We start from the raw sequence: 22,728 nt of genomic DNA on the forward strand, positions 1-22,728 counted from the left end.
AAAGCATATGGATTCCTTGAGTTTATTAATGGAGGCACAGAATATAAAAGCAATATGATTGTACTAGATCTTGCATGACTGTTCTTTCAGAGAGCCAGCACAGTCACAATGGGCCAAATGGCCATCTTCTGTGCTCTAATTTAATGGCAGCACAAGCCTTTTCTTCTCCTTAACCCACTCTTGAACAGACATAATGCCTCGAAGCAGTGAATATACTGAGAAATATACGCAATTATCCTGATTCCCGTTTGGGTAGAGATGTGACCTCTGTCCTTGTCTCACTTTATAGATTGTGATGGAAAGCTCAAATCTTTATAGATCTCTAGTCATGCACATTGTGCTTGATGTTTCAGCAAAGCTGTCCCAGAAACGAGATGGTGCCTGAAAAAAAATGCCACATGCCAATCTGTCCACCATCAAGTTAGAATTTGAGACAATAAGCGATCACTTTTTAAAAAAAATTAGTTCACAGGATGTTGGCTTCGTTGGCTGGGCCAGCATTTATTGCCCATCCCTAATTGCCCCTTGAGAAGGTGGTGGTGAGCTGACTTCCTGAACCGCTGCAGTCGATATTGTGTAGGTACAACCACAGTGCTGTTAGGGAGGGAGTTCCAGGATTTTGACCCATCGACAGTGAAGGGACGGCGATATGTTTCCAAGTCAGGATTTCCCCCCTGGCTGGAGAGGCAGAACTTGGGGCGGGGGTGGGGGGGGGGGAGGGGGGTCGCAGTCTCAGGATTAAGGGTTGACAATTTTGGACTGAGATGAGGAGAAACTTCTTCGCTCAGAGCATTGTGAACCTTTGGAATTCCCTGCCCCCAAAAATTGTGGATGCTCAGTCGTTCAGCATATTCAAGACGAAGATTGATACGTTTTTGGATATTAAGGGATATGGGGATATGTCGGGCGAGGAAGTGGAGTGAGCTAGAAGATCAGCTACGATCTTATTAAATGGCAGAGCAGGCCCGAGGGGCTGAATATTCTCCTTCTGCTCCATGCTGGCCCCTTCTTGCCTAATAATCTAATGCCTGACAGATTAAAGTTCGCCATTCAGTAGAACCTTAGCAGTGCACTCAGCTAAATTGTACAGTGACACACTAAACTCAGGAGCATCTTGGGGGATGAACAATTTGAACCATTTTATTAAGTAAAATTCGTGAATCATTAAGTGCCAGTCAATGACAATTGCCAACAAGAGAGAATCTAACCATCTCCCCTTGATGTTCAATGACATTACCATCACTGAATCCCCCACTATCAACATCCTGGGAGGTTACCTTTGACCAGAAATTGAACTGGACTAGCCATATAAATACTGTAGCTACAAGAGCTACAGGTTGGGAATTCTGAGGTGACTAACTCACCTCCTGACTCCCCAAAGCCTGTCCACTATCTACTAGGCACAAGTCAGGAGTGTGATGGAATACTCTTCACTTGCCTGTATGAGTGCAGCTCCCACAACACACAAGAAGCTCGACACTATCCAGGACAAAGCAGCCCGCTTGGTTGGCACCACATCCACAAACATTCACTCCCTCCACCAGAGACGTACAGTGGCAGCAGTGTGTACCATCTACAAGTTGCACTGCAGCAACTCACCAAGGATCCTTCAACAGTACGTCCCAAACCTGCAACCTCCACCGCCTCGAAGGACAAGGGCTGCAGATAAATGGGAACACCACCACCTGGAAGTTCTCCTCCACGTCACATACTATCCTGACTTGGAAATATATCGCCGTTCCTTCACGGTCGCTGGAACTCCCTCCCTAACAGCACTGTGGGTGTTCAAGAAGGCAACTCACTGCCACCTCCTCAAGGGCAATTAGGAATGGGCAATAAATGAAAGAATGAAAAAACAATTTTACAACAGGACAAACTATCTTTAAGTTTAACAAAAAAGTTTTTAATTTCAACCATACCAATTCCTAGCCCTGTGTATAAATGTCTAGAGAATTAGGGTATAAAACGACATACATTGATGGAGACAACTAGAAGATGGCCAGTAATCATTGATCCATCCCAATAATTTCTTAGTTCCACAGGAAGGTGGTTTGCATGGAGCACTTCAAAGTTAACAAGTAATTCAGTTGAAGAGAATTAGCTGCTTAATGCCAACTGGAGAAGACAGGGCCTCAGTTTAATGTGTCATCTGACTGTCATCCCCACGACGCAGCGCCGCCGCCCCCCCCCCAGCCCCAACCCCATGACGGGGCGGCTCCGCCCCCCCCAACACACACGATGGGGCGGCGCCCCCACCCCCGGCCCCGACCCCGACCCCGACCCCACGATGGCCCCCCGGCGGGGCGGCGCTCCCTCGGCACCGGCCCCCCGGCGGGGCGGCGCTCCCTCGACACCGGCCCCCCGGCGGGGCGGCGCTCCCTCGGCACCGGCCCCCCGGCGGGGCGGCGCTCCCTCGGCACCGGCCCCCCGGCGGGGCGGCGCTCCCTCGGCACCGGCCCCCCGGCGGGGCGACGCTCTCTCAGTATTCTCCCTCCGACAGTGCAACACTCCTCAGTACGGACCATCCGACAGAGCAGCGCTGCCTCAGTACTGACCCTCCCCGCCCCTAACAGTGCAGCACACCCTCAGTACATCGTTCCTTCAGTGCTGACCCTCTAAGAGGCAGCACTCCCCTGTACTAACCCCCGCTCCAACACTGCAGTACTCTCTCAGTACTCACCCTCTGAAAATGCAGCGCTCCCTCAATGCTGACCCTCTGACAGTGCAGCGCTCCCTCAATGCTGACCTTCTGACAGTGCAGATCATCCTCAGTGCTGACCCTCTGACAATGCAGCACTCCCTCAGTACTCGCCCTCTGACAGGGCAGCACACCCTCAGTACTGGCACTGGGGAGTGTGAGACTTGATGTTGTGCTCATGTCTTTGGAGTGGAACTATGAATCTACAACCTTTCAATTCGGGGGTGAGATTGCTACCCCTTGCACCCTGACTACTATTTAACTGTCATGTCCCAAGGGGGTGGCCATTGCACTTGACCATTATCATGTGTAAGTGGATGCAACATTTCACAGCTGGTTTCTGAGTCAAGTTAGTCACTTTGGATGCCCCTTTGCTTCCATTAACCAATAATTGGCTCAATGAGATTGTGGAGATGTTACATAATTAATATTCTGAGAGGCGACAATGAGCCAATGGAAACTGGGCTGCACCTTTTTCAAATTGACATAGGTGCTTCAGTTAAGTAGTCAGAAGAGATCAATTAGCATTATATAAAAGCTGTGGAAGCATTTGGTAGGGTTGTGTGATTGGACGGTGTTCACCCAGGTAAGTGGATAATGGGGGTAGTTCTCAGCTGGGTCAGGAATGGGATTTCTGTTGAAGAGAAGCAGCAAATGTTTTGAACCATTGGCAGGTTGGGCACTATCTGTGGGAAGAAAGGAGGAAAAAAAAAAAAGTAGAGTTAATGTTTCAAGTTGATGACCTTTTATCAGAACTGAGTAAAGTTAGAAATGGAATATATTTTCAGCAAGTGGAGGGGATTGTTTTAAAAATTGAAATGTAAGTGTTTGAAGGATAAGAGGCTTTATGGTTTGGTGTCAAGGGAATTAACTTTGGGATAAGTAAAGAAACAAAATGTCTATAGGAGGTGTGAATGGCAGAATTTTTAAGAGCAGCTGTTGTCTGAAAGCAAAAAAGAGAAAGTGAAACTGGCAAAGGAAACAAAATGGGGACAAAGATTAATCTGAAATTGTTGAACTTTTAAGGCTGCAGGCAGTTTCTGATTTGAAAGATGAAGTGCTGTTCCTTGGGCTTCACTGGCATAGTGGAGCAGGCTGAGGATAGAGGTTGGAGTGAGAGCAAGGTAGAGAATTAAAATGGCTGGTAACAGCTTTTGTGAACTATTGAGGAAAAACCCATTGTTTCCCCCTCATCTCTTGGTCATAGCACTACTATCTGTTTTTATCATGCTTGTTACTTCTGTGGTGAGCGAGGAACCTACAACTCTTGAAGCAACGTTCCCTTTGCGCTTTTGGCAATTTGAATTGCTGGGCAGCTCCTTGTCTGTCTTTCCACTAAAATTAGGGAGGCTCTGATTGTTTCAGGTGAGCTCAGAGACTTGTCCAAAACCATTAAAGTGTCTTTGTGAATGATTCATGGAATAACATGTCCAAGAGGATGAAGGCTATTTGTGTTGGTTTATTTGAAAGAGCTACCTTTTTGCCCTGTAGTTATGACTAGTAGCGCAGAGCTGATCCTCCTTTAATATGGCTAATGTTCGTTTGAGCTGTTGGCCTCCAGTCTAAACCAGAAAGCTGATTTGAAATTGAGATAGAAATGGTTTGTGGGAGAGGGAAGGTGATGTTGGGTGTCTGTAATTAATTTCCAGTCCCTCTTTTTTTTTAAGCACGATGTAATCTTTCAGTTGAATAATGCTGTCTTGGTGGAGATATATATGTTGAATCCAAATGTGCTAAGCACTGCAGTGATAGATTAATCAGGCCATTGAGCAGCTTTGTACAATTAATTTGATTTGAAATGTTATTGATTTTCCTGACAAATAATGATGCTCATTAATTTTAGTTACTAGTCTATATTTCTGACTGAGTTGTAATGTTACATTATTTTACAATGAAAAATCTGACTTTGCTCTAAATTGGATATTCTGGATTTTTTTTGAGAATCACCAAATCATGTTCCCTAGTACTTAGCTTTTAGATGCTGACTGGTGTCTTTAAACATATGAATGTGATTATAATCGGTTTCCACTTGTGGGGGAGACCAGATCTAGGGATCATAAATATCAGATTGTCACTAATAAATTCAGTGGGTAATTCAGGAGGAACTTCTTTACCTAGAGATTGGGGGAGAATGTGGAGTTCGCTCCCACAGGGAGTGGTTGAGGTGAATAGTATAGATGTATTTGTCCATCTTCACACCCCACCCCCTCTTTACATGAGGGAAATGGGAATAGAGGTATACTGAGTTGGGTGGGAGGAGGCTTGACTGGAGCATCAGCACTGGTGTGGGCAGGAGGGGTTGTATGAGTTTTCCCTATGTTTCAAAGAAAATATTGATCGATATATTCTCTAGATTCACAATGATTCCTGGGATGAAGATCTGTAGCTATAAGGATAGGCTGTGACTTTCCCTTCCTTGGAGACAATAAGGCTGAGACGAGACTTGATAAGAAGTATTCAAGATCCTGAGGGGTATGGACAGGGTAAATAGTGAAACTGTTTTCACTCAAGAAAGCATCAAGAACTGGGGAGCACCAATTCAAAATAATTGGGGGGGGGGGGGGGGGGGGGGGGAGGAGAGGGAAAGAGAGAAAGGAGCAAATGTGATTGGGTGAGAATTTTTCCTCACGAGGGTGGTTGGAGTCTGGAACGAACTTCCTGATAGGATGGTGGAGGCAGGTTCAACCCAGCTATTCAAAGGGAAATTGGATTGCTCCCTGAAAAGTGTGCGAGGTTATAGGGATAAGACAGAGGAGTGGGACTAGGCAGAATGCTCTTTCAGTGAGCCAGTGCAGACACAACGGGCCAAATGTTGTCCTCCTGCACTGTAAAGATACTTTTGGCATTGTATCATAGTATTTCTTGGATTGATGTGCAAATCAAAAGGTTGAATTTGAGTGGTTTATTTAGTTATGTGCTGTCAGAATTGACTTTCCCCTGGTCAGTAACCCTGATAGCCTGCTTAAGTTATTTTGAAGAAATGATTTACCCGCACACTAACATAGACAACTGATCATAGAGGGCCCTGTGCCTTTCGGTTGACCCCTCTACATCAGAGTAGGAATGGGTTTGGTTGACTTCTTACATATGGGACTTGCTGCCATTAGATGTAATTAATCCAGTGTTTATTTACACTGCCGTCCAGCTGAATGCTAGATCATCAGCGTTGACCATCTGCAGGCTAAACAGTTTCTGCATTTGTACAGCACGGAGGCCGTTCAGCCCATTCTGCATGTACTGACTCATATCTGATTAGTTCCGCTCTTGTGGTGTTCCCTGTAGCCTTAAAGTTCCTCAAATAGGAATATTCATTTTAGAATCTGCTGCTGCCATCATTTCACAACAGTTTAAAAAAACTTTCTCGTGTTGCTATGGTTTTTCAGCAACCCCCGTTTAAAATCTAACTCTGCTGCCATTGAACGGTTTGTGATATTTTTTTGAGAACCTCAATGTCCTTTTAAGCTTCTCCATTCTCAAGAGAGCAATCCCAGCTTCTCTACTTTTTACCTGTACGAGGAAAAGCTGATACCAAGGACTAGGAACACAGATCTTAGATTTTAGCTAAGAGACGGGGTGTGTGGAGCAGGGGGAGGGGGTGGAAGAGAAGTGTGAAGAACATTATTATTTTTTAACACTGCGAGTGTGGTGCCCGCGAGGGGTGGTGGAAGCAGAGGTGATGAATGATTTCAAAAGTGGTGGCATTTTTTCCCCAAGCCTAATTTTTGATGTGATCCAATTTTTATTAACCACTCCACAGCAAACTCGAGGGTAGAATCGGAGGAGTAGTTTATTTTACACGTACAAAGCAGGAAGGAGGGTTTGCCACACCACACCCCCTCCCCACCCACTTTTACATTCGTACAAAAGAGGGATAAAGGAAGAAGTACAGGGCAAAGACCACAGAAAATAAAAATGATTTCACTGGAATCCAGAATCAAAGGTCCAATGATGTATTCCTTTCAGAGTCGGCAGGTTGAAGACTAATACTGGATAATTCACTTTTCCAGTGCGCAGAACTTCTGTGATGAGATTGGCACATGGAGATGAATTAGTCTTGTAGACGCTGGTACAGTAAGTTCCAGTAGAAACAGTGTAGATGGGGGCCACGGCAATTTAAACTTGGACAGAGTCCTGGCTCTGCTGCCACTTGCTCTATGGAAGATGTGGAGCTGCGAAGCAGATTGCCAAGGCAGGGTAACTGGTTCTCCCAGCTAGGATGGTGGGGAAATCATGTGACATGACTCCCACTTCTCCACTTTGGTTCGGACAAAGGATTTATTTATATTCCTTAGTCTGGATTCTTGATGGTTAATGTTTCAATCATTAATCATTTCCAAGAGGTTTTGGGGTCCTTTGAACTATCAGCCTGGTCATCTCTGTTGGTCAGGCCTTGGGCTTAGAAATGTAATTGGTCTTTGTACAATTCCCTTGGATTTGATCTCTGCAGTCACAACCATCATTGGCATCTCTTCAGAGATAACGAGGTGGCAGCTGTTCTGAGTGCCAGGAAGTTCGTTTTGTTTGAGTCAGCTAGCAATGGCTCCAGTCATTTTGAAAGCCTTTATCCAGTTTTTAAATAAAATATGTAACTTAGCCATTTAAGTTTTATAAAAATACAGTGAGATCTTGGCTACAGGACAGCAGAATGTGCAGGACTACAGGGGAATGGCACTAGCTGAATTGTTGACCGATCGAATGGCCTCCCTGTGTCACAAATCTTGTCCTTGTATCTAGCAGACTAGCACGCAAGGGATTAAAATCAGGCGTCCATCTATACAAAGTGACCTGTCTGTTTCCTCAAGGCCTGAGAAAAAGGTGACTTCCCTCAGTTGGCTTTGAGTTAAATTTTTTTTATTCATTCATGGGGTGTGGGTGTCAGAATTAATCGCATGTAGGCCAGACCAGGTAAGGACAGCAGCAGATTTCCTTCCCGAAAGGGCATTAGTGAACCAGATGGGTTCATGGCCGTCACTAGATTTTTAGTTCCAGATTTTTATTGAACTCTAATTCCACCATCTGCCATGACAGGATTTGAACCCGGGCCCATACAGCATTGCCCTGGGTCTATGGATTTAGTCCAGTGGCGAATCCACTATGCCACCACCTTTCTCCTCCCATGTGTGTTGTTTGTGGGTCTTAGAAACGGAAGGAGGACTCTTGGAGCTCATCGGTGTGTTCATTCTTTGTTCTACGCTGTAGATTAGATTCTAACTATGGTTTATTTTTCTCCCAGTTTACGAGCATGGATTTGGAAATTGCGGGGATTATAGGAAGGTTTTCAGATGCCGTGAGCCGTGGCGGGATATCCGAAGTGGCATCAGAGTGGAAAGCGTGACGGTTCATGTGGCGGTCACCGGGACCCCGAGAGTGGGGAAGTCTGCCTTCATTAATTCAGTCATGGGTTTCAAGGATGGCGAAGATGGCGCAGCACCCACCGGCCCCGCCCAACAGGTGGCAAAGCCAGCACCTTACAGCCGGCCGGGAAACCCCAGCTCCGTGTTCTGGGTGTTGCCCAGCATTGGGGGAGCCAACTTCTCGTCCGGCGACTACCTGAAGGCAGTGGAGGTCGACAAGTACGTCGGCTTCTTCATCTTGTCATCGACGTGGTTCACGTGGGAGGTCGCAGCCCTTGCCAGCGAGCTCAGGCGGGTTGGCAAGCAGTTCTACTTCATCCGCACCAAGATTGACTTGGGCCCTCCTTGCTACAGGGACAAGACGTTCGTTGAGGACGTCCTGAATGTTTTCACCGCCGACCACTTTGCAAACTTGGACATTGAATACGTGGCTGCTCGCTTCTTCTGTATCTCCTCCTACCATATTGACCGGTTCGACTTTCTGGAGTGCGTCCAGGCTCTGCAGAGAAATTCCTCGCCTCCACTCCAGAGACACGCCCTGCTGCTCTCCCTGTACTACTTGGCCAACAAGATGGAGCTGAAATGACTCTGAGGGAGTTCATTCCGGTGTCGGCGGTCTACAGCAGCGTCATCGACCCCGTCCCGGTCGAACAGCTGCCTTACCAGGCCAATGTCCACTTTCTGTACAACGAGATCCGGCTTTACCGCGTCCTGTTCGAGCTGGACCACCCGGCCTTGAGCAAAAAGGGCCAAGCTGATTCGCCGGCCGCCCTTTGTCCTCTCGGATGAGATCCAGACCATGATGGCGAGGGCGCTGACGGAGAAGGGCGTCTTGGAGGAGCTGCTGAAGTGGACGGAGATAAACGCGCTTGTCTCCCACAGCTACGTGAATTGGGTTCCCTTCCTCGAGACCCTGCCTGGAGGGAAGCTGTCTGGGGCTTCCTCCATCCGCTTGTTGGATACCATGCTGGAGAAGTTTATGGACGATGCCTACCGGGTTCAGGAAAATGGAGCATGTACTGAAACATAAATAACATTGTTTGAGGCCCAACAATCTAATGGTGTCTGGTACAAATGAAGGGAGAGGAAACCTCAACTTCAGTATCAAAGGCCAACGTTGGTATCCTCTGGTGGGTGACGTGGCTTAATTCCCTATTCTTTTCCTCCACAGTCTGCAATGTAACCTTGTTTCAGAGGCATTCCATGCTCTGCCAGTCCAAGATTGTTCATGCACAATGCCTTCTCTTTAAAGTACAAAACATATCCATTTCATCCCAAGAACTTCACCTGTCACAACTACTAAATGAGATTGGGTTGCAGATGAAATTCTACTTGGCAGTCCACATGGGCATGGACCAAAATTGAAGGCTAGGCAATACAAGACTCGTATTTCACTGCAGCTGGTAGCTACCATGCTAGGTGGGTGTGAAGTTTCGCCTAAGCACATTACTGCAACCCTCCAGCTGTGGTCAATGCAACATATTGACTGACCCTCTTTGTCTGAATGAGCAACATAACCCAGATGTGTTTCCTTTTGTAAGTAGTTTAAGCTGTATTGTACATCCAAGAGTTGATGCAATATTGGGGATCATTTTTTTCTATCCTTCCCATATTAAAAGTAGCAATATCTCTTGTAGATGTTGTAATAGTAAACACCATCATTAAACAGCCAATGACCGTCTTTGGAAGCCCTAGTGTAGATTGAATTGCTGACTCTCCACTTTTAAAGGTGATAGGCGTGATATTTTTGACTTCAACCTGAGTCCAGTGTGGTTGTCGAGCAGTTGGGGATATGATGCAACACTTCAATTTTTAAAAAAAAAAAATTTAACCTTTTTTGTTTCAAGCACATAAACACTAGAGCCCAATATTTGGGCAGAATGGCTGACTATTGACGGCACTGCTTTGTTTTCCTCTCCTCCCAACGGGAGGAGTTTTTGAAACTTGTCACTGCAGGGGGAGTTGGTGGGTGAAAGGCCAGGATTCAAAAAGGAAATGCCAAGTGTGTGCCAAAGAAATGGAAGTTCTGAGCAATGCAAGTAAACTCACTATTTTTGCTGAAAATGTAAACAAAGCTGTTTCTTATACAGATTACAGCTGAGTGAGTCTCTATTTTATTTCATGAAAGGAATGCTACTGGGAGTGTCAAAATTCGCACAACTTAACGTTTCAGTCTATTTCCAATTGATAACTGAACTCACTACGGTTATTTGAGAAACTTTAGAATATAAATAAAATTATTAATGTGTACAGAGACTGTTATCTGACTTTTCAAAGTAGCTTTAGTGAAGGGATTAATTGCAGTTGACTTTAAAAATATATTTATTTTTAATAAAAAGGCTTCAACATTTTGTTAACTGCTGCATGTAACCTGTTTGTCATCCCCTTTTTCATTTTCCTGTCCTGTTCAAGAATTTCTTGTAAATTCTGTTTTCGTAAATGCAAGTTTGTATGTAGGTCGTAAATGCAAGTTTGTATGTAGGTCACAAGACTTTTGTTTTGAAGCTGTCTGTCACCCATGAGGAATTGATTTATTAAAATGAATAACTTGTTATGCAATTTATCCTGGAGTCAGCTACCTTGGAATTTTTTTTTCTCTATGCTAACTGTGTAGTTATCTTTCTGTAAAACTGGATTAGGTATACACACGTTCCCAAGCCCTGGATAACTTTAAAAGCAATTTTTGATTTGCAGCATAGTTAAGCCATTTGGCCCATGTCTGTACCAACTGGGATTGGTCCCTAGCCTTGTGGGTTACAGCATGACACGCAGATTTCCAAGTGCACTTTTTGAGGAAGTGGTGGCATATTGTCACCCGGCTGGTATTCCAGAGACCCAGGGTAATGCTCTGGCGACCTAGGTTCAAATCCCAATGGTGAAATTTGAATTCAACTTATATTTTTTTTTAAAAAACAGACCCCACGTCTGACCATTTTTCTTGTTGTAAAGTCCCATCTGGTTCACTGACCTTCAGATGTCCTGATCTGGTGTACATGTGACTCCAGATCCACAGCAATGTGGTTGACTCTTAATGTCTGAACAAGGTCAATTGGGGATGGGCAATAAATGCTGACCAGGCCAGCGATGTCCACATCCAATAAATGTGTATAAGGTTGCTGCCTGTACCCCATCACATGAATTTCTAAAAATTCATTCATGGGATGTGGGCTATGCTGGCTGGGCCAGCATTTATTACCCATCCCTAGTCGCCCTTGAGGGTGGTAGTGAGCTGCCTTGAACAGCTGCAGTACATGTGGTACAGATACACCCACAGTGCTGTTAGGGAGGGAGTTCCAGGAGTTCGACCCAATGACAATGAAGGAATGGTCGATATATTTCCAACTCTGGATGGTGAGTGACAATGATGGGAACTTCCAGGTGGTGGTGTTCCCATGTGTCTGCTGCCCTTATCCTTCTAGATGGTGGTGGTGGTGGTGGTGGTTGTGGGTTTGGAAGGTGCTGTTGAAGGGGATTTGGTGAATTCCTGCAGTGTCTTGTACATAGTACACACTGCTGCTACTGTCAGTGGTGGAGGGAGTGAATGTTTGTGCATGGGGTCCCAATCAAGCGGGGCTGCTTTGTCCTGGATGGTGTCGAGCTTCTTGAGTGTTGTGGGAGCTGCACTCATCCAGACAAGTGGAGTATTCCATCACACTCCTGACTTGTGCCTTGCAGATGGTGGACAGGCTTTGGAGTCAGCAGATGAGTTACTTGTCACATGGTTCCTGGCCTCTGACCTCTCGTAGCCACAGTATGTATGGCTAGTTCAGTTTCTATGCCCATCTAATCCTTCTGCCAATTACATTAAATTTGTCTCCTGGTTGTTGAAGGACACCAACATTCCCCTTGGTGAGGTCAATCTGTGGGCAATGGGCAGGTAACAAATGATCCATTCAGAGGGGTGTCTTCACTTGGTGTACCTTTCTCTTTGAAGGCCAAGTGACAGATTCTGCCTCAGGCACTGCACCATGAAACTGCCAATTGACATTGGGGATTGTTGCCACTGACCATTTGTGGCATAGCCTGCCAACCCATAAGAATTGATTCCCAGGTGCAATTGTCGATTGTTAGGGTCTTCGTGTCATGGCTACAAGCATCCTACAACCATTGCTTTGGTTGTCCACTAGTAATTTGGCTCCATGTACCTTGCTACACGGAAGGTCCTTGGGAGTGTGACCATCTTCCATTGTCATAACCAGAGCCGGTGTTAATTGCTGTGGAAATCAAATCTCAGGGAAACTTGTCTTATGGACTATTGCCTTTTTTGTATTCTGAAAACAAGGCAATGCACCAATCTTAGTAAGAAGTCCAGTAACGCTTTTACTTAAAATCCCAAAAGTTTTATTAGCAACAATAAAAGGAAACTTAAACACACTAGATTAGTTATACCATTAATGTTATGTTTTTTTTTAAACATTCCCCCCCAAAAAAGGAAAATTTTACTTGTAGGTTTGACCAAGTAAACACCTCCCCAGGCAACAGTGCCTTTATAGACGTGTAATATTACTGGATTTTATAGTTAACCAAGGCAAAGTGTTGTAGCTTTAATAAAGGCATAGTACATGACCTCTACCCTCTTCCACTATACGTTGGAATCCACTTCAGCATAAAACTGCTTGTTGCAGCCCAGGACTTTTCTGTTGACTGGATGGCCGGTTCAGATGGCATCCTCACCGGGCCCAGAGCTCCAGCTATCTCTAATCCTAAACTCTTTTCCCCTTCCATCCCAGTTCCATTGTTCTCACACCTTCTTGAAACTTAAATCCTTCCACATATAAAATCTTTTCATGTTTCTGTCTTGTCTTTGCTTTTTTGGGTCAATAAAATATATTAACCCCATTACTCAACCTATGGAACTCCTGCGAAATGTAAAGATGTTTTTTGGTACCTCTGACTCCCCTTTGATATTCAAACAAATTCACATCTTCTCTAAAAATGCAAATTTTAGATCTAACCTAGTTACTTGTACCTCAAGCTTAACACCCCTATCCTTTACATCTTTCAAAACCTCAAGACAACCTGACTCCTATTAATCTCCTGCACGCACGCGGGCACGTGTGCACACACTGCCTCTGTTTGAGTATAAGACACACTTCGGCAGTCCTCTCAAATACAGAGCTCCTGAGGGAAATGGGTACGTCATATCCACTCTGCATCATGGCCCTCTCCATTACAGATAACATGCCTAATTTTGTACACCACTTACCTTATGCTCCTTAGTCTCCTCTGTTCCAAAGAAAGCGAAATAGGGAACATTTCCTTCAGGGAAGCCCATTTGGAAGGGCCAGATTTAAGGTGAGATGATAACCTATAAATTGGATTCCGTTTCAGATAGGAAGCCTGCAAGTTTGAAATGGGTCTGGAGGATTCTGACAACTAAACCTCAAATGTTTGCATATTTGCGAACAAAGAATATCATTACCAAGTTGATGAGTCCCTCTGGGTAGCGCCTATGCTAGCAGAATGATTTAATATGCTACACCATCAGCACATTTGGCCTCTTGACTTCCCAATGTATGGTGTGTTTGGGGGAAAGAAATCTGAAAAATGAGTCACAAATGTCCAACCACCTCTATGCAGAATCCCTCAAAAGCATAATTATGTGTAATCATTCCTGCAGTTTATTTTTTAAACTAGAAAGGCCATCCAACACCAGCTTCCTCTTCCCAAGCCAGTCTGCCCAGTGGTGAGGTGCAAATCACTCCAAATCCACTCTGGTGCGCAGGACAGGACTTTCATATGCCTGATACCAGACTCCAGAAGCAACTGCTGTACTCTGAACTCAGTGGAGGCAGGAGACTCCTGAGAGGACGGCGGACACGTTTCAGTGACGTTTCTTCACCCCCCCCCCACCCCCCCCCACCCACCCTTCCCCACCCACCTCCCCCTCCCACCAAGTATCAGCGACTCATGGGAGTCCCTGGCTTGTGACCAACCAAAAAGGATGGAGGAGATTATTTTGTGAGGGTGAAGCCCAGGCGTCCGAGAGAGAGCGCAAACCTGCGGAGGAGCCATCTGCCCACCCTTCAATCGCTAGCCGCCGCTGCATGTGGCACAGTCTGCAGATTGTATGCTGGGCTTCTCAGCCATCTTAGAACCCATCGGACTGGAGTGGAAGCAAGTCATCCTCGACCCTGAAGGGCTGCCCAAGTAGGAGATGTTAAATCACTACACAAATAATCACCTCCTTTCAAAATATTAAACAGGAATTTTATCCAAATAAACATTTTAAAGTTTTCCCCTCTAGCATTTCATTTAAGTAGTTTTGAAAAGCAATGCACGCACTGATAAGGGTTGAACCAGAACATTCAGTGACTCATCTGTCTCAGTGCCATTATATTCCAGCTACCAAGGAGCCTTTGATATATACTTAGACAGTGAAAATACAGCTGTAAGTGAATGGATAATGAGTCTTAAACTCAAAGTGCTGGAAGAGGTTGAGACCTTTTGAATGGAAACTCCGGTGGGGAATTCGGGAGAAACTTCATTTCCTAGTGAGTGGTGAGAATGTGGAAATCACTACCACAGGGAGGAGTTGAGGTGGATAGCATAGATATGTTTAAAGGGAAGTTGGAGAGACATTAGAGAGAAAGGAACAGAAGGATGTGGTGAGGGGGTGGGAGGAGGCTCATGTGGAGCAGAAATACTGGCATGCAGCAGATGGGACGAATGGTCTGTTTCTGTGCTGCTGTCGTGTAGAAAAGTCGGCCCTTTCAAATCAAAACCCTATGGATAAATTTAACCATGTGAAATGTGTAATTTTTTTAAAGCCTCAATTTGTATACTAGAAGTTTTAATGAGTTGAAAAAGCAAATGGAAATTTGTGTAGAAAGTTTTTGGATATATGTAGGAAAAGAGACTTTAACATTTTGTTCAATAGTAGGGTATAAGGCCACAGATGATAGTCAATGAGCCATTACCGCTTAGAAGGGAGGCCATTTGGCCCATCGAGTCCATGCTGGTAGAGCAATCCAGTCATTCCCATTCTCCCGACTCTATCACCGTACCCCTGCAAGTTTATTTCCATCAGGTTCCCACCCAATTTCCTTTTGAAATCATTCATCGTCTCTGCTTCCATCACCCTCGTGGGCAGCGTGTTCATTACCACTCGCTGTGCAAAAAAGTTCTTCCTCACATCTCCCCTGCATCCCCTGTGCAAAACCTCAAATCTGTGTCTCCTGTACCTCGCTAATGGGAACAGCTTTACTTTGTCTACTTTATCTAAACCTGCCCTAATCTTATTCACCTCTACCAGTGGAGATGTTAACATTTTTTCCCCATAGGAAGTATTGACATGATTGGAACATTAGAATATAAGAAATAGGAACAGGAGTGGACCATTCAACCCCACAAGCCTGCTCCGCCATTAGTAAGATCATGACTGATCCTCTTGTGTTTCGATTTCCACATTCTCATATAACCCCGGTAACCTTTGATTCCCTTGCCTCACAAGAATCTGTCCACCTCCGCCTTAAAAATATTGAATTACTCCGGCTCCACCATCTTCTGAGGCAGAGAATTCGAAAGTCGCACAACCCTCTGAGAAAAAAAATTCTCCTCATCTCTGTCCTAAAAGGGCGACCTCTAATTTTAAAACAGTACCCCCTAGTTCTGGACTCAACCATAAAAGGAAACATCCTTTCGACATCCACCTTGTCAAGGACGTTCGGGATCTTGTATACACTTCAATCAAATCACCCTGATTTTTGAATACAAAGCCTGACTGTATACCCAGCATAGCTTGTTGGCTAGCAGCCTGGCCGCAGGGTCAGAGGTTGTGGATTCAAGGCCCAGTCCAGTGACTCGAGCCCACAAGCTGGACTGACACTCCTGATGCAGTACTGAGGGAATGCTGCACTGGCACATGAGGCTTTCAACCGGGGGCCCCCCATCTGCCCCCTCGGGTGGATGTAAAGGATCGCAAGGGTACTATACCGAAGAAGTGCAGGGGAATTCTCCCTACTGTGCCATGAGCATTTATCTCTTGTCCAATGACATTCAAAAAAGCAAGCAATCACATTGGTAATCCTACAATGCGACAGTGCTTACACTTCAAAAGTACTTCAATGACTTGTAAAGTGCTTTGGGATGTCATGAAAGATGCTTTATAAAGGCAACATATCTACCAAATTGTTTAGAATAGATAAGAGTTGTGTATTGCTGAGGAGACATACCGCGAAGATTTTCATCTTGCACTTAGCAGATTGGTCAAGGTGTTACTTTGGACAATGCACCAAGGGATCTGTCTCCCCCCAGGCTTTAGTTTAATTCAAAAAAAGGTGCAATGCCTGGACATGTTCCTTTTGCCCTCAGAGGACAGGTTCCTGTTTCTGAATATATGTCGCTTCTGCTAAATCTTCTTGATCGGAACCCGTGTCCCTTGAGCGTTGGCCTGGACCGCTGGATTACTAGCCCAGTGACAGTACCACTACACCGCCATCTCCCCCAAAACTCTTTGGGCTACATTTAAGTTTTTAGTGGGTGGTTGTACCTCAAGAAAGTTTAGTGACTCTTGATGGCCTGTGTTGACAACTCTTGTTTTGACATGGAGGCAATTATTTGGCCTTGATCATCGATCCTGGCGTTGATCATTTATTAACTTGCCTTCTATATTTCCTCCCAATTTTTCAGCAATTAGATGAGGTTATGTTCTTTTTTAGCCATCTTAATGCCTTTTAAGGAAATATGTCCTCTTTTTCAATCCTCTTAATGCTTCTTAAGAAGGTAATTTCTCTTTTTCCGTATCTTAATGCCTTTTAAAGAAGATATTTTCCTTTGTTCAATTATCTTAATGCCTTATAATATGCCACCTCCATGCATTTGAGGAGATATTTGATCATCGTAATGCCTTTTAAGAAGCTTTTCAAAATTCTCCAGATTTTGGGAAGGTTCCATTAGATAGGCAAATAGCAAATGTGATTCCTTTATTCAAGAAGGGAGGGAGACAGGAAGCAGGAAGCTCATTAGCTTAACATCTGTCATAGGGAAAATGTTAGAAGCTATTAATAAAGATGTTATAGCAAGGCACTTAGAAAAACTCAAAGCAATCAGGCAGAGTCAACATGGTGTTTTGAAAGGGAATCATGTTTAACCAATTTATTGGCGTTCTTTGAAGAAGCTACATGTGCTCTGGATAAAGAGGAACCGGTAGATGTACTGTACTTAGATTTTCAGATGGCATTTGATAAGGTGCCACACAAACGCTATTGTAGAAAATAAAAGCTCATGGGTGTAGGGCATGGATAGAAGATTGGCTGGCTAACAGGAAACAGAGGGTAGCCATAAATGGATCTTTCTCTGGTTGGCAGGATGTGATGAGTAGTGTGCCGAAGGGATCAGTGCTGGGACCTCAACTTTTTACAATTTATGTAAATGACTTGGATGAAGGGGCAGAATGTTTGGTGGCTATATTTGCTGCCGACACAAAGATAGGTAGGAAAGCCAGCTGTGAAGAGGACATAAAGAGGTAGACATAGATAGGTTAAGTGAGTGGACAAAGACCAGGCAAATGGAGTACAATGTGGGCAAATGTGAAATTGTCCATTTTGGCAGGAAGAATAAAAAAGAAGCATATTATCTAAATGGTGAGAGATTGCAGAGCTTTAAGATTCTGGATGATCTGGGTGTCCTAGTGCATGAATCACAAAAGGTTAGTATGCAGATGCAACAAGTAATTAGGAAAGCTAATAGAATGTAATAGTTTATGCGAGGTGAATTGAATACAAAAGTAGGGAGGTAATGCTTCAGTTGTACAGGGCACTGGTGAGACCATACCTGGAGTACTGTGTACAGTATTGGTCACCTTATTTAAGGAAGGTTGTAAGTGCGTTGGAAGCAGTTCAATGAAGGTTTACTAGACTAATACCAAGAATGGGTGGGTTGTCTTATAAGGAAACATTGGACAGGTTAGGTTTGTATCCGCTGGAGTTCAGAAGAGTAAGAGGTGACTTGATCAAAACATTTATGATCCTGAGGGGTCAGTGGATGTGGAGAGGATGTTTTCTCTTGTGGGAGAATCTAGAACTAGGGGTCACTATTTAAAAATAAGGGGTTGCTAATTTAAGACAGAGATGAGGAGAATTTTTTTCTCTTGGAGGGTCGTGGGTCATGAAACTCTCTTATTTGAAAGGCAGTGGAAGCAAGGTCTTTTAATATTTTTAAGGCAGAGCTACATAGATTCTTGATTGATAAGGGGGTGACAGGTTATCAGGGGTAGGAGGCGGTTACAATCAGATCAGCCATGATCTTATTGAAATGGCGGAGCAGAGGTTGAAGGGTCTTGTGGCCTACTCCTGCTCTGAGTTCATATGTTTGTATATGTCCTCATTTTGGTTATCTTAATGCATTTAAGAAGATGTGTTCTCTTTTTCAGTCATCTTAATGCCTTCTGAGAAGACATGTTCTGTATCTTAATGCATTTTAGAACATTTGTTCTCTTTTCCAGTCATTTGGGAACATGTGTTCTATTTATCAATCATCTTAATGCCTTTTGAGAAAATATGTCATTTTTAGTCATCTCATGGCCTTTTAAGAAGATGTGCTCTCTTTTTGCGAATGCCTTTTAAGATGTTCTCTTTTTCAGTCATCTTAATGTCTTCATCTTCATGTCTTTTGAGAAGATAGGTCCCCATATCGTTCAGCCATGTTAATACCTTTTTGCGACGTATTTTTGGGGAAAGGGGCTTGTAATTGGGGGATGGGCCGAATAACCACCCCAACCATGTGGTCCTCATTTTGAATTCCGACCGTCGGCGGGAAAGCTCGAGCCACCCGCCGCCCGCGCGGGGTCTGGAGGTGGTGGGGATTGGATGGCGGGCCGCCGCTGCGCGATGGGCGAAGCAGAAATGCCCGCCGTGATTGGTCGCGGGGGCATGGCGATGGCTGTCCCCGCCCCCTCCCTGCGGCCGCCCCGGTATTTGAGCCATGAGATGGAGGGGGAAGCGACGCCATTTGGGGGAGGGGCTGGTCATGGAATAAAGTAGAAATAAAACATTATAAGAGGGAGCACTGTTATTGAAATAGGGTTACTCTAATCAGGAGAGGTTCCCCTTTGTTCTTAAAAAGTGAAATAAAAGGCAGCCATGACCTCATTGGGATGCCAGTTTAGGCAGGGTCAAAGGTCAACCAAACATTGGCCAACTAATGTGGCTCTGACTTCATGTCAGAACTGTTGGACTTAAATGAAAAGTTTCCCTCTTAAGAGGGAAGATAGGCTTTAAGAGATAGGAGAGGTTGCAACGCAGTCCTAGAGCAAGTCAGCGAAGAGTGTCAGGTTGGAGGTAGGCAAGTAACCAATGGCAGGCCGAAGAGTTGAAATAAGGCAGTAAAGGGTCTCAGAGCACCAAAGGTCCAGGTAAGACAAAATGGCAGGAGTTACGTGCACACACACACCATCATCATCATCATCACACCATCATCATTGCATGTGGGGCAAAAGGGAGAACGGTGCCAATTTCACTTGGGATTCGCCAAGTGCTCCTCGCTCGAAGGGAGCCAGTGCAACGCCCCAGGGCGAATTGCTTTGGCGTTGCACCCTTCAGTCACCTCGCGAAGCCCTGGCCAACGTTGGCGCGTGGGAGGATTTGGGTGCCCCACACCCGAAACGCGGCAAGCCGCCCTGCTAGCGGCAGCAAGCAATAAAGGGCGGCGAATGGCATGTCGGCTCTCCCCTTGCGAGGGAGGTGCTGTTTTAAGAGTAAGGATGTTTTGCCCCCATCATACAAGGCCTTGGCGAGACCACGCCTGGAGCACACGTGCACAAGTTTCAGTCTCCTTAGCTAAGGAGACTTGCCTTTGGTGGGGATGCAGTGAGGGTTCACGAGACTGATCCCTGGGATGCTGGCATGGGGGTGAAGCGCAGAATGGCCTCCTTACTCATTCCGTGAATCCCTACGAGAGGGCCGTCCTACGAGGTGAGATTGAAGTAGGGGAGCCTGTTACCACTGGAGATTGGAAGAACGAGAGGTGATCTGATTGAAACTTTGAACATTCTTCGAGGGTTTGACGGGGTCGGTGCCGACAGACTGTTTCCCTCCTGCGGCTGTAAAGTCTAGAATGGGGGGCGGCGGGGGCGTCACAGTCTCAGGGTGAGGGGTCGTCCATTTTGGACTGAAATGAGGGGAAATTCCTTCACTCGGAGGGTTGTGAATCTTTGGAATTCTCCCCCCACACCGAGAGCTGTGGATGCTCTATCGCTAAGTCACTAAGTCTATTCAGGTCTGAGACCGATAGGATTTTGGGCGCGAAGGGATAGGGAGGGAAGGTGGAGTCGAGGCAGAAGATCAGCCACCATCCTATTGAATGGGGGAGGGGGGCAGGCCCGAGGAGCTGAATGGCCTCTCTGTGCTGCCGAATGGCCTGTTTCTGTGCCCTACATCCTGTGTGGTTTCCGACAAATGCCCCAGTTCCTTCTGCTAACATCCCTCATGCGAAAAACCGACAGATTTGTAATAGCACGCAAAGCTTTAAATAATAGTGAATAAAAATGGGGCTCATGAAATAATTCATTATTTAGGAAGTAAATAGGAAGGGAAACCCCCGTTTAAAAATCGTACCATCGTAACTTATATTGACTTTCATCATTCTCTCAACCAAAATACACCCGCTGACTCTCCCTCCCAAAGTGGAGCTCAAATTCAGTGGTATTGTGGTCACTGTTTGCAAGGCAGTCATTGACTGTTGGATGATTAACAAATCCCCCCAGTTGCCCCTCCTCTCTAACTCTCGCCAGGCCTGTTCCCGAGCCAGTTTGAAAACATACTGTTCTAGAAAAACTGTCCCGACTGTGTTCTAGAAATCTGAGACCGCGAGTAGAATGCTGGTATAGTGTTGTGGGTTTAAACTGCCCACCCGTGTACGTGATGGTGATGAGGAAAGCTCGCACGTGGCTCCTGAATTATTTCATGAGCCCCATTTTTATTCACTACTGTTTAAAGCTCTGCCTACTATTACAAATGTTTTGGTTTTTGGCATGATGTTAGCAGAAGGAACTGAGACACTGGTCGGAAACTACACAGGATTATACGGCACAGAAACAGACCAGTCAGCCCAACCAGCCCATACTGCTGTTTATGCTCTACTCGAACCTCCTCCTATATTCCTCATCCAAATCTATCATTGTAACCCCTCTATTCCTTTCTCCCTCATGTGTTCACCAGCTTCCCCCTTAAATACATCTACACTATTCACCTCAACCATTCCCTGTGGGAGCGAGTTCCACATTCTCTCCCACTCTCCGGGTAAAGGAGTTTCTCCTGAATTCCCATTTAGATTTCTTGGTGACTGTCTTATAGTGACAGCCTCTGGTTCTGCTCTTCTCCACAAGAGGAAAAGTTCTCTCTGTATCAACTTTTATCGAAACCTTTCATCATTTTAAAGACTTCTACTAGGTCACCCCTCAGCCTTCCATTTTTTCCAAAAGAGACCCAGCCTGCCAACCCTTGCCTGATATGTATACCCACGCATTTCTGGGATCATCCTTGTAAATCTTCTCTGCGCCCTCTCCAGTGCCCCTGTATCCTTTTTATAATTTGGTGAACAGAACTGCACACAGTACCGTGAGTCTGGTCTAATCTCGGTTTGGTGTTGGTTCAGCAGAACTTCCCTACTTTTCAATTCTAGCCCTCTAGAGATAAAGCCTGGTGTTTGTTTGCTTATTTTTACGGCCTCACTAACCTGTGGCACGGTTTTCAATGATTGACATATTCGTAACCGAGACTCCTTTGTTCCTCTACTCCACCTAGACTACCATCTTCCAAGTAATTCGTGACCTCCCTGTTCTTCCTACCGAAGTGAACTACCTCACATTTATCTGTGCTGAACATTATTTGCCAATTATTTTCCCATCCTGCAAGTTTGTTGCTGTCCTCCTGTAATTTGTTGCAGCCCTCCTCAGTACTGACTCTTTCCCCCAGCAACCCCCTGCCAATTTGGCGTCAAAGGCAAATTTAGAGATTGCGTTGTGAAACTATTCCGATACTCCCGAGACTGATATAGTGCCCGATCGTAGCAGAATAGAACCCCCTCTGCTATTCCCCAAGACCTGTCCCAGTTTCAGTAGTAAAATGCAGTCTTCCCTAGTTGAATATCTGATGAGAGAGTGATCGCCTCCAAGCTTTTATTCTCATTCACGGGACTTGGCAAAGTCAGGATTTAATGCCCTTCCCTAAATTTCTCCTTGAGAAAGTGGTGGTGAGCTGCTGCCTTGAGTATAACTGAGAGGCTTGCTAGGCCATTTCAGAGGGCAATTAGGAGTCAACCATGTTGTTGGGGCCTGGAGTCACGCGTGGGCCAGACCAGGTAAGATTGGCAGATTTCCTTCCCTAAAGGACATTAGTGACCCAGATGGGTTTTTACAACAATCAGATAGTTTCATGGTCACCGTCACTAAGACTAGCTTTCAATTCCAGATTTATTTAATGAACTGAATTTAAATTCCCTCCTGCCAGGTTAGGATCCAAACACACATCCAGGCCACTGGATTGCTAGCCTAATAACATAACCACCCAGGCAATCCTGTTTTATAAAATTCTGAAGGAGTTCTTCCAAAAACACCCTTGACACCAGTTGTTGAACCACACATTGAACATTTTGATCTTGTCTACTCTATGCCAATTTACAGATGGATGAAATAGAGGTTATTACTTTTGTTTTTGCTTTTTAATTTAGGCCCTAGCT

The 22,728-nt window shown here is 45.2% G+C and overlaps 1 protein-coding gene across 1 annotated transcript in view; it reads right to left on the reverse strand.

Annotated features, from left to right (window-relative positions):
• Positions 1 to 22,728, reverse strand: part of LOC144697205 (uncharacterized) — a 306,206-nt gene that overhangs the window by 213,677 nt on the left and 69,801 nt on the right. The window lies entirely within an intron of this gene.

Source organism: Cetorhinus maximus, chromosome 23 (assembly GCF_964194155.1).
Source record: "Cetorhinus maximus chromosome 23, sCetMax3.hap1.1, whole genome shotgun sequence".
Classification (NCBI taxonomy): Eukaryota; Metazoa; Chordata; class Chondrichthyes; order Lamniformes; family Cetorhinidae; genus Cetorhinus; species Cetorhinus maximus.